Source organism: Lontra canadensis, unplaced genomic scaffold, assembly GCF_010015895.1.
Source record: "Lontra canadensis isolate GAN:19392208 unplaced genomic scaffold, GSC_riverotter_1.0 scaffold60, whole genome shotgun sequence".
NCBI lineage: Eukaryota > Metazoa > Chordata > Mammalia > Carnivora > Mustelidae > Lontra > Lontra canadensis.
Genome location: NW_022631054.1, coordinates 7900958 through 7918096, shown reverse-complemented (window position 1 = coordinate 7918096; position 17139 = coordinate 7900958).

The window sequence follows — 17139 nt, the reverse complement described above, 5'->3', positions numbered from 1 at the left end:
TCCAGCTTATCTAGACCCCGTGCTCAAAGCTCAGAACCAGCTCATGTGCTTGGCCCTTACCATTACCCCGAGGAATGGGTGTTCTTGTCCCCACTTTACAGGTAAGGATGCTATGGCTCAGGGACGGACACTCTCTTGCCCAAGATCACAGAGCAAGTCAGAGGTAGAGCCTGGAATGGAAACCAGTTCTACCTAGTTCCAAACTCTATGCTTTCGCGGCAGCTGTTCCTTCCCCTAGACCAGTAGCCCTCAAAGGGCAGTCTCCACCCCAGCACCTGCACCCATGGGTGACTACGGGGCCCCACCCCAGACCTGCGGGAGTGAGCCCGCCTCGCGTGTGCCAGCAAGCACGGATGACTCCGGGGATGCCGCTGAGCCTTCTGAGTCCCAGCTCTTTGAGCCCTGCAAACACCGAAGCATCCAGGGACCCTCTCTCTGTCTACACACTCTCTCTCTCTCTCTGGGTGATCTCATCTTAGCCCCTGGCTTTAAACATTCATATGCTGACAACTTCCCAATTTATATCTTCAGTCCTGATGTCGCCCCGTGAACTGCTATCACATATGTCCCATTACCTACCTGACATCTCCATTTAGATGACTCCAGGATCTCAAAATTAAAGTGCATCCTGATTGTCCCCAAACCTGCCTCTCCCCCATCTCTCCCTTCTCAGAAAATGGCACCAACCCTGACCCAGTCGCTCAGGTCCAAAGTCTTGGAGTCACCCTTTCCTCCCCTCTTTATCTGGTGGCTCACATCTAAGCCAACAGGAAACCCTGTTGTTTCGATTTTTAAAATGTATTTCAAATCGGACTCTGTTTATCACCTCTGAATTGCCACTATGGCATAACCCATGTTTCTCTTCTCACCGGGACTCACAGGTGTCCTAATTGACCCTTGCCCTCACAGTCGTGCCCCTACAGTCTTATCTACTCTCAGCTGCCCGAGTGATCCTTTTAAGACCTAGATCTGGTATTATGTCACTTTCCTGGTCAAACCCCTCCAGTTCTCAACACGTGTAGAATTTTAAATCCATAGTCCTCACTTGACCTCCACAGTCTTATATAGTCTACACTCCTACATCCCTCAATCCCCTCCAACCTCATCCACTCTCTCACCACACCTGCCCCTTCACACCACAACCACACCTGCTTCTTACCCATCTTGATTACTATGAGCATGCCCCTGCCTCAGGGCCTTTGCACTTGCTGTCACCACCACTCAGGTGTTGTTATAATTGCCGCATTCCATTCTCTTCTTAAAGTCAGAGCGACCTGCCTACCACCTCCTGATGCTTACTTAGCTTTGTTTTCTGCAGCGCACTCATTGTCACCTGATATCACGTCATAGATTTATTGGTTTTCACGTCCATCTCCCCTACCAGGCCGTAAGCTCCAGGAGGACAGGGACTTTCCATTCACTTAGCAGCTAGAACAGTGTCTGAATGGGAGCCTCTCAATCAATCAGTTCTTGCTGAATGAAGAAATTTCTCTGAACTTCTGTTTCCCCACCCCTAACAATAGGCATCCTTTCCCCCATGAAGTGCCTATGAAGATTGAATAAATATGTGAACTACCTAGCTCAGGATTGACCTATTATAGATTCTCAATCAAGATTTTTGTCATTTTTGGATCTCACCTTCCTTCCCATGCTTAAGAACTCCTGCAGGCTCCCTATTTCCCTCCATACTACAACCCGATCCTCCTTCTCTCGGTGCCCTGGAAGAAACCGACAGTACGTTCACATCTCTCTGATACTTTACACTTGGCCCCACGCTGAGATCAGTCTTCACATCCAGCCGGTGAGGTTCCCAGCACTCGCCCATTTACAGATGAGGACTCTGATGCTGTGAGTGATTCACCTGGGATGGTGGGGAGCTCCAGTGTGCGGCTAAAATGAGACTCACCCCTGGTCATAAAAGGCCAGCCCTCCCACTCTTGTCCCTACTTCAGGATTCCTCTCCCATGGCACATGCCCTCATTTCCAACCTTTCCCTTGTGCCTGGATGGCCCTCATCTCTGCTCCAGTTCCGGGGTCTACTCTCACTCTGAGATCCAGGGGGCCTTCCTCCTCCTCCTCCTCCTGGAATCCTTCCTGACTTTCCCTCTCTCCTCCAAGCTTCTCAAGTACTAGATTCTGTAAGCTCTTGCCCTGTTCTTTGAGTGTCTCTGGGGGATTATGGGGGCGGGGGGTTTCTCTCTTCACCCATAACAATAGTGACACCTAATTTTTAAATTGCATTTGCTGTAAAGGCAAACAGATCAGACAGCTATAGAGGGGAAAAGTCGAAGTTCGCCTTCACGGCGCCTGTTCCATCCCATTCCTCCATGGGGTAACCACTGCCAGCAGTCCGACAGCTCGCAGCCCCTTCCAGGCGTTTACACACCTATACTCGCCCACATGCCAATAGATGGGATTACACTGCCCCTCTTCAACTTGATTTTTGGACTTAGCAATAAGTCTTAGTGATTATACCACATCAGCAAAGACTCCCTTTTGAAGAGCTGCCAGCCCGTGGATGGCCCGTGATTTATTTAACCACTTCTCTCTTGATGGACGCTGGGGTTGTTTCCAGTTTTGCACTATCAGAGAGTGCCCTGCCCCGAGCAGCCCTGTGTCTACGGCCCCCAGAGCAAACGTGCATTTCTGCGGGAGGGGGAACCCAGGGTGGATTGTCAGGGGAGATGCCATCCCCTTCAAAGAGCCTGTGCCTCCCTCCCTACCCTCCACAGAGGCCCACACCTGACCCTGCACTCTTGAATTCACAAAGCACTTCCACCAGCACTATTTTATTCCTCCTCGCAAGAGCCCTGCGAGGTAGTGACATTAGTACCATTTCACAGGCGAAGACTGGAATTCAGCCCATCCTGTTACTCTGCAGAGCTCGTGCTCAGCTCTGGTCCTGTGCAGACAAGACAGGTCCCCAGACCCCAGGAGTGGTGATGGGGCGTGCACTCCAGGAGTCCCAGTGGGGGCGTGGGCGCCCTAGGAGCAAGGGGGTCTGGGTATAGAGGTGAGGTGTTTGGCGGGGGCCCAACAGCCTGAGGAGGGGCTTTCTTCCCACTCCTTGCACGGCTCAGAGGAGCCTGGGCTCAGGCTGAGAAGCAGGGCTGCTAGGTTGCCATGGAAACGGAGGGTTCCTCTCTCCCTCACAGCAGGAATCACGGTGATTGGGGGTGGGGGGTGGGAGGAGGATGTTTCCCTGGTAGCACTGAGGGTTGGGGCTAGGAGGCCGGTCACTCTCCCCCTCCTCCCTCCCTTCCTTTCCCCTCCTCACCCACCCTTGAGGCCAGCAGCCAGCAGGGGGTGCCAATGGGAGTGCTGGTCTAGACCAGGAAGGGGGATTGTCAGTTGCCAGCCCCCTGGGTGAGGTGGGGAATCAGGGGATCCCAAAGGAAGCTATGGATGGTCCCTCCTTTTAGACACCCCAGGTATGAGCCCCCCCCCCAATCTGGGTGCCCTTACAGGACAGAGCTGAGGCTCCTCTCATACCCAGAGAGTCACACAGTCAACCCCACTCACCAGCCCAGCTCACACTGACCCCAAGGCACAGGTGCACATGAACTCCTCACACACACACACACTACTCACAGACACCACTCACACGCAGAGTCATGCACTGCTATGCTCGCACGTTGATGGGTTCTCATGCACACTCATTCATACACAGTCACACCCACACATGCAAACCACAGGCACCTGCTACCTGATGCACACGTGTGATCCCATATTCACGCACACATTTGAACACGCATCCTCTCCGTGCCTCTATGACTGATTGTCAGTCCCAGAAACACCCTCCCTTCTTCATGACATCTCCCGCTCACCAGCCCCCTGCTCTGGCTCTCCCCCTCTCCCCCAACCCTCAGCCTGTCCTTGGCAGGAGCCCTGCCCTCTGGGCTCAGCCCTGGAAGGAGATGCTGTCATTTGCAAGGGAGCAGATTCTCAGACACAGACAGCACTCAGCCTTGAAAAAGCAGGAAGGGCTGGGGGGGAGGGGGTGTGCAGTGTCAAGTTTAATACCCTCCCCCCACCTCCCTCTCCTACCAGATGATACTCCTGCCCGTATCCTGGCTGGATTTAAGAGCAGCAAAAGTTACCCCCTCCCCTAAATAAAACAAACAAAAAACTCAATAAGTTAAATTGTGAATATCCAAATAAACACAGTTAATAATAACAGGCAGCTAAGTGGCTTTTGAAGGCTTGAATACCAAGTACTATGCGAAGTTCATGGTCCCACTTATTCCTCGTATCAACCTCTCAGGCAGGGAATATTGTTTCCATTTCACAGAGAAGGGAGCTAAAGCTTAGAGAGTTTGTGTAACTTCCAAGCGATGAAGCCAGGTCAGCCAGGCTCCAAGCATTCCCCACCAAAGGACTGCTTCCCCAGTTCCTGCACTGTGCAAGGACACTCAGCCAGGAGAGTCAGGCTATCAGCTGGGTGATGGTGCAGGAGAGCAGACACCTGCTTGCTGGATCTGAATGCAAGACTCCCTTCCCCTTAGTTAGGGTCCTTTGGTCATTCTCTGCTTTCCGCTAGGGAACTTGCAGAGTGGGTCTCTAACCACTACACTGGGTCTAGAATTCCTTTCAGCCTCTCCTCTTCAAGTCACTAGCTTGCTCATCTCTCCAAGCCCCCAACTGCAAACCAATTTTTTTGCACAGAATTCTTCTAGTTCCATTTCCGCTCTGGCCTACTCCAGCCAGACCTACAGAGCTATTAGGTAGGAATACAATGGCTCATCAACGTGTTACACTAAACATAACTTAGTTAATTCTTAAGAGGAATTCTGCTCTTGGTTGTTATTTTTTTCTCCCTGCTACATTGTGATTATATCCTCCTAGCTTTTTGAAGGTAAAATGCTGCTTTAAGTATACTTACTCGACAACAGTTAAAGTTGCCAAATTCTATGAGCTCCCCAATTTTTTTTTTTAGATTTTATTTATTTATTTGACAGACAGAGCTCACAGGTAGACAGAGAGGCAGGCAGAGAGAGAGGGAAGCAGGCTCCCTGCTGAGCAGAGAGCCCGACGTGGGGCTCGATCCCAGGACCCCGAGATCACGACCCGAGCCGAAGGCAGAGGGTTTAACCCACTGAGCCACCCAGGCACCCCAATTTTTTTTTAAATAAAGGGGTCTGAGAACCACCGATTGCCTACAGATCTAACCCAGCCCCTTATTTTTCAGACTGCAAATATGAATTCAAGAGAAAAAGCTTGACTTGTCAAAAAAATTATTGGGAGCTGCCCAGACTCTGTGGTCGAAAGATCTGGTTCAGAGACAGCCCAGCCACGTGCGAGCACAAATGGGCAAGTCAGCAGACCGAAGTGAGCCTCAGTGCGAGCACAAATGGGCAAGTCAGCAGACCGAAGTGAGCCTCAGTTTCCTCATCTCTACAATGGACTGATCTGAGAATCCAATAAGACACTACATAGTTCCTTGCATTGACATTCTAACATGCTGTCAAGTGTTAGCCATCCCATAAGCCTTCGGCTGCAAAATGAGCCAGAATGTGGACTTCCTGATTATTACTCCTCCTCTGTTACTCTTCCCGGCCATAGGATGCTCAAGTGAGACAAGGGTGAGCTGCAGAGGCAGAGACCTGGGTCAGACCCCAGCTCCCTCACTCACTAACTGTGCAATGGTTCTTTATCCACTAACAAGGCATTATCATACTTAATCTGTGGGTGACAGGATTCACTGAGTGAATATACAGGAAGGGGCGTCGTCAGTGCCTCCCGAGCTGACAATGAGTGGTGTCTTCTCCCCTCCCCCTCCGATTTTCCTCCAGCTGTCACTCTCTGAATCTCTTCAGTGGTGACCAATCTCTTGCTTCCTTTGAAGGAAGATTTGACTTTGGGAAGATCCCAAGGTCACTGCGGGGCTCATCTGGCCGGGAGGCAGACAGTAATCCAGCCGGGGAAGGAACACCCTTTGGATGTGCAGATGGGTTTCAGCTCTACAAGTGGGAGGAAGAGTGTCTCCTCCAGAGCCTCCGGAAGGAGGCCAGTCGTGCTGGGGCCTGCAGTCCCACTTTGCAGGGCCTCTCCTGGAGGCCATCGGAGGAAGCCAGTCTGCCCCTGCCACGCACTCAGTGTGTACTAGCAGCTCAGAAAGGGTGGCTCTGGCCTCCGAGACTGCCTCTCATCCTCGCCAGGCGGATGCCGGAGCTGGAATGACACATCGTCTAGTCCACTCCCCGTGCTTGTCAGTGAGAGAGCCCAAGCCCTTCCCTCCCCTACCTACTCCCTGATGGACAGAAGCAAAGCCTCAGAATGTCCGAGCTAGAAACTGACTTTGGCAATAGCCAGCCCAACCTGGTCTTTCTTTCCCGCTGTACTTTACAGATAAGGACACAGAAGCAGGGAGGAAAGAGCCATGAGCCAAAGGCACATGATCCCCCAGTGACAAAGCTGCTCATACGCTCGAGTCCCCTGCCCCTCGGCCAGTGTTCTACACACAGAGACCCGCTCTTTAGATGAGGAGCAAATGACTGCTCTCCCAGCCTTTCCAGAGCATCCACAGGGGCAGAGGAAGGAGGGCCAGGCCAGGAAGAAATGCTGGGAGGCAGGAGGGCCACCCAAGGGGATGACACTTCATGCTTTCATCAAGAGCTATGTATTTCATCAGCAGAGGGACAAGTGGGCAGCAGTTCTGTCCCCGAGTTGCAGCGTGACCACGGAAGCTCCCTCCTCCCCAGCCTTCAGCTTCCACAACCAGAAAAGAAAATGAATGCTGCCTTGTTTACACCTCGCTGGGTCTCCCCATGACCCCAAGGGCTGCATGCTTCGGGGGGGGGGGGGGGGGTTGTCTGATAAACGGCCAGAGTGAAACTGTGCGCCCTGCTCCACTAACCCCCATGGTGGGGTCACCGGCTGCAGAATTGAACCTCAAACAGCCACTTTATTGGTTTCCACTATCATCTTTACCCCCACAGTGTCCCTCAAATCTTCGGACCCCCTTTGGCAGCAGCAGCTGTGTTCAGCCTGGGAAAACTGCGCCACCTAGGGGCAGTTAGCCTCCACTGCAGCTTGGTAGGAAGGAAGATTGGATTTGGGGGTTCCTTTCTCTATCTGAGCAGGCTCCTGATCCCTGTCTTCGCAGTCTTCACTACAACCTTGAGAAGGGCAGGTCAGGCATTGGAGGATGAGAAAACTGAGAAGGTTTTCATTTCATTTCATTTCATTTCATTTCATTTCATTTCAGCGGCAATGATGTGGCAGGATCCAAACCAGACGTCCGGCCTCCAGATTCTAGCAAACCACTGTTGCAACAACGATTTGGGGTGGAATGAGGCTGTGGAAATACCATGAGCTGGGATAGACTGGGGCTCTATCAAGGGCTCAGCTGGGCCATCCTGATCCCCCATCTGAGAGAAGTCTGAACTACCTGAAGAGCGGGGTGGACTTTTTTTACTGGGTTCTTGGGAGGATTGGCAAGCATGAGAAACACCAGACATCGACTGGTCTCAGCTAGTTGATCCAATGCACCCCATCCCTCCTGCACCCAGAACCTACCACTGGCCTCCCCACCCAGAGTAAAAGCTAAAGTCCCTACATGACCTTGAGGCCTGTTGGGAGCTGCCTCCACTCACCTCCCTCACCATTACCCTCCCTTTCCACGCCCCACCCCCAACACCCTGGCCTGGCCTCCTCGTGGGCCCTCAACACCTGGTTATGGTGTTTGCTCTTCTTCTGTTTGGAATGACATTGGTGTAACTGCTCCCTCACTGCCCTTGGGTTCTTTTTCAAATGTCAGCTTCCAGAGGGGCCTTCCCTCCCTGAAATTCCAACACGCCTCCCCGCTCCCCCACCACCCATCCCAATCTGTAGGATTCTGGTTTCTCTCCTTTCACATTTGTTACCATCTAACATTATCTATACATAACTCACTTCTCCTGTTTATTGTCTCTCCCGTTCCATGTGTTCACTGCTGCGTTCTTGGCATATCATCAGGGCTCAATAAATATTTGTTAAATGTGTGGGTGTTATTCAAATAATAATTTTTAAGAGTAAGAAAAAAATCAGAACACCCACCCCCCCGTGCCTCTTGGAAACTCAGAAAATAACGAACACGTATAAAACTTTTGTGTCTATACCGTTGTTTCCTATAAAGTTTTGAGCACGACCCCCAGGACACTGTGAGGAGCCGGGGATGTGGTGGCCGTGCCCGACGCGGAAGGTCACGAAGCAGAAGGACCGCAGGCTGGAGCGCTTCTGTCTGGGTCTCAGAGCTGGTGCAGGGCAGAGCCCTGAGTCTCCAGGCTCAGAGGCTGCAGAGTTTTTCTGCTTCCCATGTTCCAGCAGCTTCCGTGGAGCTGGGAACCTGGAAGTGCTTATACACTGAAGGACTTGCCTGAAGGATTGTTCTTAGCATAAGCACAGTACTTAAGTGGCCACCCAGCCAGCTTTCAGAGGGCTATCCCAAGGGACAAGCAGAGCCTTTCTTAACATGCGTGAAAGCTTACTGTGCACCCACTCTATGGTGGCGGCGTGAGACCAGCCCGGGGTGGAGAACGCCAGACTGCTCAGACCAGTGCGGCTGGCTTTCTACAGCAGAAGATGCTTCTGGCGGGGGGAGTCCAGGAAAGCCGATGGATTTGGAGAGAAGCAGTCAGATGTCCAGGAGGGAAGCACTGGAACAGGCCGCAGGGATCCTGGGCCAGAATCCCAGCTCCGCTGGGAATTTACTGTACAATCCAGGCCTTGCCACCATGGGGTCCTGTTTCCCAGAAGCCTCTCCTGTGTTTGGTGCCATAGGGCACCCATGCTCACTGCAAGGCACACTGTACTGATGGGTCAGCCTCCCTCCCTCTCTCAGCCGCTGATTCGAAACCAGGGGGTGTATGTCTCCCAGCACACATTTGGCAATGTCTGGAGACCTCTTTGGTTGTCATAAATGGGGGTGGGGGTGTTGTGACTGGCAAAGAGCAGGCAGAGGCCAAAGATGCCATTCCACACCCTATAAGACACAGCCTCCCTTGAGAGTTATCTGACCCAAGTGTCAGGAGAACCAAGGCAGAGAAAACTTGCTCTAGACTGTGAGTTCCCAGAAGGGTAAGAGGTGTCCTATTCTGCTCTGCACACTCCATGCCCAGCATGTCATGAGTAAGGCCGGGTGGCGTTTGCTGATCACTGAGGGTCAGACAGGAAAACTCTGGGTCCCTGTGACTCTACCCTGCAAGCCCACCCGCCTTCTCCTTGGCCAAGGTTAATAGAGCTGGGGTTGGAGGTCAGGAAGAGTACCCAGGAGAATGGAGCTTGAATCAGCCAGTTCAGGGGTTCACAGCTCCCTGGCTCCCTGGCTCAGTCTTCCCTGTTCCAGAGCCAGCACCAAGCTTTCGAGTCAGTTTTTCAGCTGGAAAGGACACTTCCCAGAGAATCTCTGCTCACAGTGCCCCCAGTCAAACCATGAGCATCTGGGTTGCCCCAGAAGCAGGATCCGGCCCAAATCAGGAACCAGCCAGCCCTAGCAAGATGACTAGAGATGTTGTGCGGGGGTAGGGAAGCAGCCCCTTGAGAATAGGGCCATGTGGACAGTGATCAAGGGCTCGTCCCTGGTGCTCACCCTCCTATGATGTCTGGCACCTGGTAGAACAAATGGATATTTATTTCTACAGCTCCTGATGGAGCCCCTGCTGGGTGTGGTCCCTGTCCTGGCCTTGTAAGCAATCACATTAATCCCCTTAACAGCCCTGCTGGGACGGGGGGGCCTCCACCCCACGTACACACAGGAGCTGAGGTTCCCAGGTGAGCATCATGCCCAGGGCCCCATTGCTCCTCCAGGATTCGAGCTCAAGTTGATCTCTCACCAAAGCCTACCACCTTTCCGCTGAATTGCCCTATATCCCCTCTGCCCAGAAGCTCCTTTGAGATGCAGTTCTAGGACAACACCCTTCCATGCCTGTTGTCCCATGGAGAAAAACCAGGAGCCAGCCAGGATTCTCTCTTCCACCTCCCACACCCAGGCCTACCCAGTATGGGGGAGTCCCTGGAGCTGGGAACGACTTCAGCAAGCACCTGTCACCATTCCTTGCACAGCCCCTGGGATCGAGGCCCAGGAACCCGCCCTTCTCATCAGCAACCTCCGAACCCTATTCCAGAACCTCTGGGATGCACGTAACAAGGCATTCAAGGCCGGCACCTCCATCTGATCTTTCTTATCCCATCGTCTGCCGGTCTCTTTAAACACCCAGTGTTGCACCTCCCAGGACCACGTGCTCTTGCTAGAACCTGCTGGCAGCCCTCAGGCCTCGTGTCTTTGCACGTGTTGCTCTCTCTACCTGGCATTGCCTTTCCCTGTCCTGTTGGCCAAGCAGATTCTTCTCAATCGGGGCTGGTTTCTCCGTTAGGCCTAGCAGGCATCATGCCTCCGGCCTGAAACACTTTCAGCAACCCATGAAAATGGGTTTTTTTTTTTCTTTTAAATTTTTAAATTTTTTAAATTTCTTTTAAAATCAGAAGGAAAAAAATAAACTTTCAGGTCAACGAAAATGTTTAATATGTAATGCTAATAATTTTCCTTTATACTAGGGCAGTCATAAAATAATCCTTTTTAATATATATTTTCTGTTTTTTTAATATACTTTTAAATTCTGTGTGTATCATTCATCCTTCATTTAGTTTTAAGAATGTATATTTGCATGCGTCTGTGTGTGTGCGTGTGTAGGAAGTGACCCATAAAGGCGGAAGTGTCTGGGACCACAAAAATCATCCTGTAATCCTGTCCTTGACTTTCAAACCCATTGATTAAGTCACTTCCTCTAAGAAGTTATACCATGAGCACACCCCCAATAGAACTGTCTCTTCTCTTGAGTCGCCGCTATCCACTTTCCTGCTTAGTATATGATATTATCATCATTTGCTAACCTGTCTTTCCATTAGATGGTGAGGCAAATGTTAACCAAATTCAGCTGAAGCTCCCTTGATACCAGTAAGGAACAAGGGTCTCCCTTCCCTGGGTCACTGACAACATCCACAGCAAAGCTGTCTCTCTAATCATTCTGGGAGGGTCTTTACCCGCAGGACCCTGTCCCAGCAGTCAGAATCAGTCCGCTGTAAAGAAAGCCGTCACGGTCCTACCTTCATAGGGCTTACATCTGATGGCTTCTCCTGCCAGTCTCTACCCCTTAAACTCTGCCAACATTTCCCATCCTGCCCCACTGAGCTAGCCCCAGGCAGAGAGGCAAGGAGAGAAAGCACTGTTACCCACGCCCTTCTTCCCCCACCTGCCCCAGCCCCATCCGGCCCCACTACCTTTCCCAGGGGATTGCATTCCTCCTTCGGGGCCCTCCTGGAAGGTGACTACTCCGCTCCTGCGTGCTCATTAATTTCATGCTCTGTCTCCTGCGTGACTGACCTACTTTCTGCTCTTTCCCCACGTGGCTGCCCAGCAGCGCTGGGGCTCACCACACCTGGGGCTGGGTTTCCCTCAGCCTCTCCCCACTCCCTGCAGCAGGGTGTCCCCGGGCCAGTCCCCCACCCTCCTTACCTACCTCCTTACCCACACCGGGGAGCAGGGAGTGAAGACTTCCGGTCCCTTCCGCCCCCTGGGAATGCAGGCAGCCCTGGATTCAAATCTTAGCTCTGTCCCTCCCTGTCTGTGTCCTGAGCCAGCTGTGGTCCCATCTAGCCCCGCGTCCTCCTCCATGTGTGAATCCACCCCACAGGGCGGTTGCGACAAGACAACAGCTGCAAATGGACCGGCATCACAAGGGAGGATGCAAAACTAGCCTTTGTCCCAGCCCCATCCACGGACCCCTGCCCAGCTGGAATTCCACCCTTTTCTAAAGGTGCCTGGTACATCCCCTCTGTTTCCAGAGGCGCTCAGCCCTTCTTGGCCAAGCCCCCTTACCCGCCCCTGGCCTCCTTCAAGGCCAAGCTGGCTGTGCTCCCTGGTCTCCCCCCTGCCTCCCCGCTGCCACTGCCCCCCACCCTGCAGCAATCCACGCCCCCCTCTGCGACCCACCCTCCCCTACACACCGCGGCCTCTAATTCTTTATACCCACCCCACTCAGGAAAGGATCTGAGGCAGAGCTTTTAATTGGTAATCCTCATTTGGCATTCAACACAGAGACTTACATCTGGGCCTTTCTGGGAGAGCCCCAGCGTCAAATATCCCGCTTTCCCATTCCCATGACCACAGGGTAGAATAATAAAAATAAGAGCTAACATTCACTGTGGGTTACTCCAAGACAGGCCTGCTCTCAGGGCTCTGCACGGGTCAACTTCTTTCTTCCACACCATGACTCTGTAAAGGAGGTACCCCTATTCTGCAATTGAGGAGCCCAAGCCCCAGAGAGGGGAAGAAATTGCCCAAGGTGGTGGAGCTGGGATTAGAACCGAGCAGTCTGGCCCCCGAGCCCAGCAGTTAGCCATTACCAGAGCAGCCAGACCAGATACTGTGGCTCGCATTCAGAACTGGCTTAAAAATCCCTTGGTCAAAAAAAAAAAGAAGGTGCCCAGACAGGATACGTAACTTTCCATGCTGCAGCTGGGACTGACTGTCCTCTCTGAGGTTGTCTTTTCTCAAGCAGGACTTCATGGCAGAGTCCAGGCTTCTAGAACTCTGTGCTCCTTCTAGGACATTGGGCTGGAATCAGGGAGCTCTGGGTTCCATGCCTATGCCTGGAAGGCCAGGGCCAATGCCAGCTCCCAGGAGGCTGGACAGCCGGGTGGCCCCAAGGGAGAGGTGTGTGCTGAGTACCCAGCGGTGGGGGCAGGGGGGCACAGGGATCATTGAATCCACTTGAAGGGCATGAGGACAACCAAGGATGCTGCATCAGGGGAGTGGGACAGTCGCTGGCTTCCGAAACCTGTGCAGACATGTCAGACAGGACCTGCCAGCTCTGCTGCAAACTCCACTTAGAAACACAAGGGGGGTGGGTGGGCAGCCAGCACTCAGGCAGCAGGGGCCTGAGCTCAAGGAAAGGTGCCTGGTCGAGGGTCTGCCCTCCCGGTGGAGAGGAGACGCCCTACCGCACCGCTTGAGTGGAGGGCTACCGAAGTGACTTTTCATCCAGCAGAATTCATTTAGTTTTAATAATGCCTATTTGTTTCTGATTATAAAGATAAAAATGTGCTTATTGCCCACATGAAGAAACAATGGAAAAGTCATCTATAATCCCTCAATCCAGAAATAAGAACTGTTAACACTTGGGTGCCTTTTCTCTAAGCCATTTTTCCCATACTTGGGTATCCTTACATCATGGGGATTCTAACAGTACGTCGTGCCTGTTGTCTTCTTCCGAAAACTCCCCAAACCGTGCTTTTTAATGACTTTCCAGTGTATGACCTGAGAGGACATCTCACGATGTATTTCGCTATTCACTTCTGGTTGGATAGCTGGGTTATTTTCTAAGTACTCCGTTTCAAAACCGCAATGGCCATTGGAGCAAGAAAGCTATGCTTTCCAGTCGTCGAGGACTGAAAGCATCAATGCATGAATAGGGTTGGTCCAGATGTTCAGCCAGAGAGGGGAGTTTGGCCCTGACGCCGTGGTCGCCAAGTGGGGGGAGGGGCTGGAGCTGGCCATCAGAAGGCTATTTGGCCTCTTGGAAGGCAGGTGCTGCCACCCAACCTTGGCCTTCCCGCAGGCTGGGAAAGGGGCACTGCCGCCGCCATCGCCCGGGACTGGCCGAGGGGACAAAGCACTGCGGGAACCCCGGGGAACTTGCCAACCAAGCTTCCTTCCCTGGTGGTGCGGGGCTGAAAGAGGCACTCGCTCTACTTTTCACAACATTCAAAGGCAGAACTGTCAAAAGCTGGCCCCCAAATGCTCATATTATGTGGGAGAAAGTCTTGGGGAGAAAATGAGGAAGGAGGGGAATTATGCAATTGAAAACATGTACGAATCCAGACAGAATAATGAAGCACAGACACAAGATTTTGCACTCAATGGAAATTGCATTTAGCCATGTTTTGTGGTTGGAGAAAAAGAGAGAGACTGACTCAGAGAGACAGATGGAGACACACGGGGCGAGGAGAAAGAGAGGGGGGAAAAAAGAAAAGAGAGATGCAAAGAGAGAGCCCCAGCAGCCTGCTGGAGTGCCACAGAGGGGAGGAGAGGGAGACGTGGGGTCCGGGACAGAGGCTTTTCTTCTTCCTTAGCCAGTCCTCACCTGGGCCCGAAGGAAATCAGAAGGGCTCCCCCTCCAATCTGGGGGACTTGGGATTTTTTTTCCTATATTTTTCTGTATATTTTCTGTAAGTCCAGGTTCTTAAAAAATTGACACCCCGCCCCGGCTCCAGTGGAATATTACTTAACAATAAAAAGGAACCAAGCGTTAATACAGACAATAGCCCGGATAGAGCCAAAGGGCGTTATGCTGAGTGAAAGAAGTCAATCTCAAAATCTCAAAAGGCTACATATGGTATGAATCCAGTTATATGACATTCTAGACATGAAACAATTACAGAAACAAGAGAAGCTTAGTGATCGCCAGGGCTTAGGGAGAGCTGGAGGCAAGTCTGGGAGGTGAGTATCAAGGGAGCTTTGTGGTGATAGGGTGTTCTGTATCTTGGTTACAATGGTTACAATGCATGTGATAAAATGACACAGAAGTATACACCCGTATTGTCCCAATGCAGATTTCCCGGGTTTGATACAGCACCACTGGGGGAGAAGGGATAAAGCGTCACGTGACCTCTGTGAGCTATGTTGGCAACTTCCTAGGTATCTATAATTGTTTTGACCAAAAAGTTACCCTCCAGAAGTTAGCAAAGAACAAATCACATATTATACTTATAATCAGAAAAGGCATCTCACGAGGTTAAGGTGAGGGGCACCTGGGTGGCTCGGTGGTTTGAGCCTCTGCCTTCGGCTCGGGTCATGGTCTCGGGGTCATGGGATGGAGCCCTGCGTCGGGCTCTCTGCTTGGCGGGGAGCCTTCTTTCCCCACCTCCTCTATCTGCCTCTATGCCTGCTTGTGATCTCTGTCTGTCAAATGAATAAATAAAATCTTAAAAAAAAAAAGAGAGGTTAAGGTGAAAGGTAAAATTTGTGACAGTACGTCATCACCTAAGAGTTACAAGCCACACAGAAATTCTTGTTTAAGCAGAAATCCTCCATGAGAAAAGAAGGCCAAACGGAGACCCAGTGGAGGATTTGGAGAGAATGTGGTTGAGAGAGCGTGGCACTCTGTCTCTTCCTGGCTGTGTGATCTTGGGCAACTTGCTTGACCTCTCTAGGCCCAGATTTCTCATCTGTAAAATGGATCCCTACACAGCACTGAAGAAACAGGAATTCTCTTCCTTCCTCAAGGCAGTCACGAGCAATGACAAGCACCGTGGCCTGTATCGACCCAGCCTTCACCTGCTGGGGCCAGAAAGGGAAGTAAGCAGTGAAAGGGCCCTTTGGAGACTCCCTTATACACCACCAGTCACACTCGAAAAACTCGTCTATGCTGCCAGTCATGCTATAAGCCCTATCAAAGTTGGGAAGAAAAAAATATCCATCTTATCTTGAGAAGGTCTTTCTGAGATTCTATTTACCTCTTCAAGTAAATTTTAAGGGCACCACAAATGGGGTAGCAATGAAGGAAAAATGCTATGGCTTTAAAATACAGACAAAGCGGGATACCTGGGTGGCTCAGTGGGTTAAGCCGCTGCCTTCGGCTCAGGTCATGATCTCAGGATCCTGGGATCGAGTTCCGCATCGGGCTCTCTGCTCAGTGGGGAGCCTGCTTCCCTCTCTCTCTCTCTCTCTCTCTGCCTGCCTCTGTCTACTGTGATCTCTCTCTGTCAAATAAATAAAATAAAATCTTTAAAAAAATACAGACAAAGCCAGTAATTCCATTAGTATTTTTAAAATTGTGAAAGATGAAGATAAATCTTACTGCTATGGTAACTGTGAAACATGAAAGATACTGCAGCTTCTGAACACAGTCGCCCTGACAGGTGGGATCACCTCTTCAAAAGGGGTCACACAGGTGGGTGAGCACACCTGGGGTAGACTGAGGGGGCTGAGTTCTAGGGAGCAGAGGGGGAGCCCCTCATGGCCTGGACTCTGAGATTTGCTGGCAGAGACTTTGAGAACCACCACGGTTGAGTCCAATCCCGTCATTCACAGGCGAGACCCCAAAAGGGTGACTGTTGCACCTGATTCTCAGGGGACAGCCCAGGATATGCTTTTGGAATCGCATCCGTGTGGGGAGCGTGGCGGGTTTCAGAACAGTAAGAACATCTTAGTGACACTATTCAGTGTACAGATGCTTTCAGGGAGCCGTTTCCTTTGCTTCTCCCAGAACCCTCCCTCTTGCTTCCAGACTCCCTCCATCCAGGGCCCCGCCGGCGCCCAGGGGAAGGTCAACTGTCCACCGCTTGAGTTCCTCCAGTGACAGCAGCCCATGCCTTGTTGGACAGCTCCTGTCGTCAGAAAGCTCTCCCCGCCAGCCAGGTGTGATGTCTCTGACCCAGCCAATCGACCCCACACACAGCCTGTCATTCCGCCATTTGAATTCCATTCCTGTACATTTTAAAGATGAAAACATCTTTATGAGTCCCTTGTTGAAATTCAAATATGGCCATGAACACCTAAAGCCCCACATCAGTGAAGACCTTTGAGGTGGAGTGTTGGCAGAGAGCCCCTGTGATGGAATGACTTAGGAGAGTTAGGGAGCAATGAACCAGGCGTCTGGGAGGCCAGGAGGCCCCAAAATGCTTTATTCGGGGGGTGGGGGAGCTCTTTGGGTCCTCCAGAGCCTGTGTCTCCTTGGAGAATAAGATAGAAGCTTCCAGAAGGGCAGATTCCTTCCTTTCCCATATCTGTCTGCCTGGCTGCTGGAAACCGTCCTATCACAGGTAGAGGTTGTCCACTCTGGGGAGATCCAAAAGATCCAGAGACTTCTGGCCAAGATGGTACTGTGAGTTCCCATTCTGAATCCCACCTCCATGCACTAAAGTCATAGCAATGATTAAAAAAAAAAAAAAAAAAGATAAATTCAAAACAGGAAAAGCCATCCTCAAATCCGGATAGACATTTTCATGGCCCAGAAATGCAGGAGACACATGAAGGGCTCGTTAGCTAAAGAGGGAAGCTAGAGACGTGGGTGCAGAAGCAGGGGGAAAAGCCAGGAATCTGACTCCCTAGCCGGGTAAGAGGCTTAAGGGGCCCCAGGGGAGGCCAGGGCCAGGCCCCGC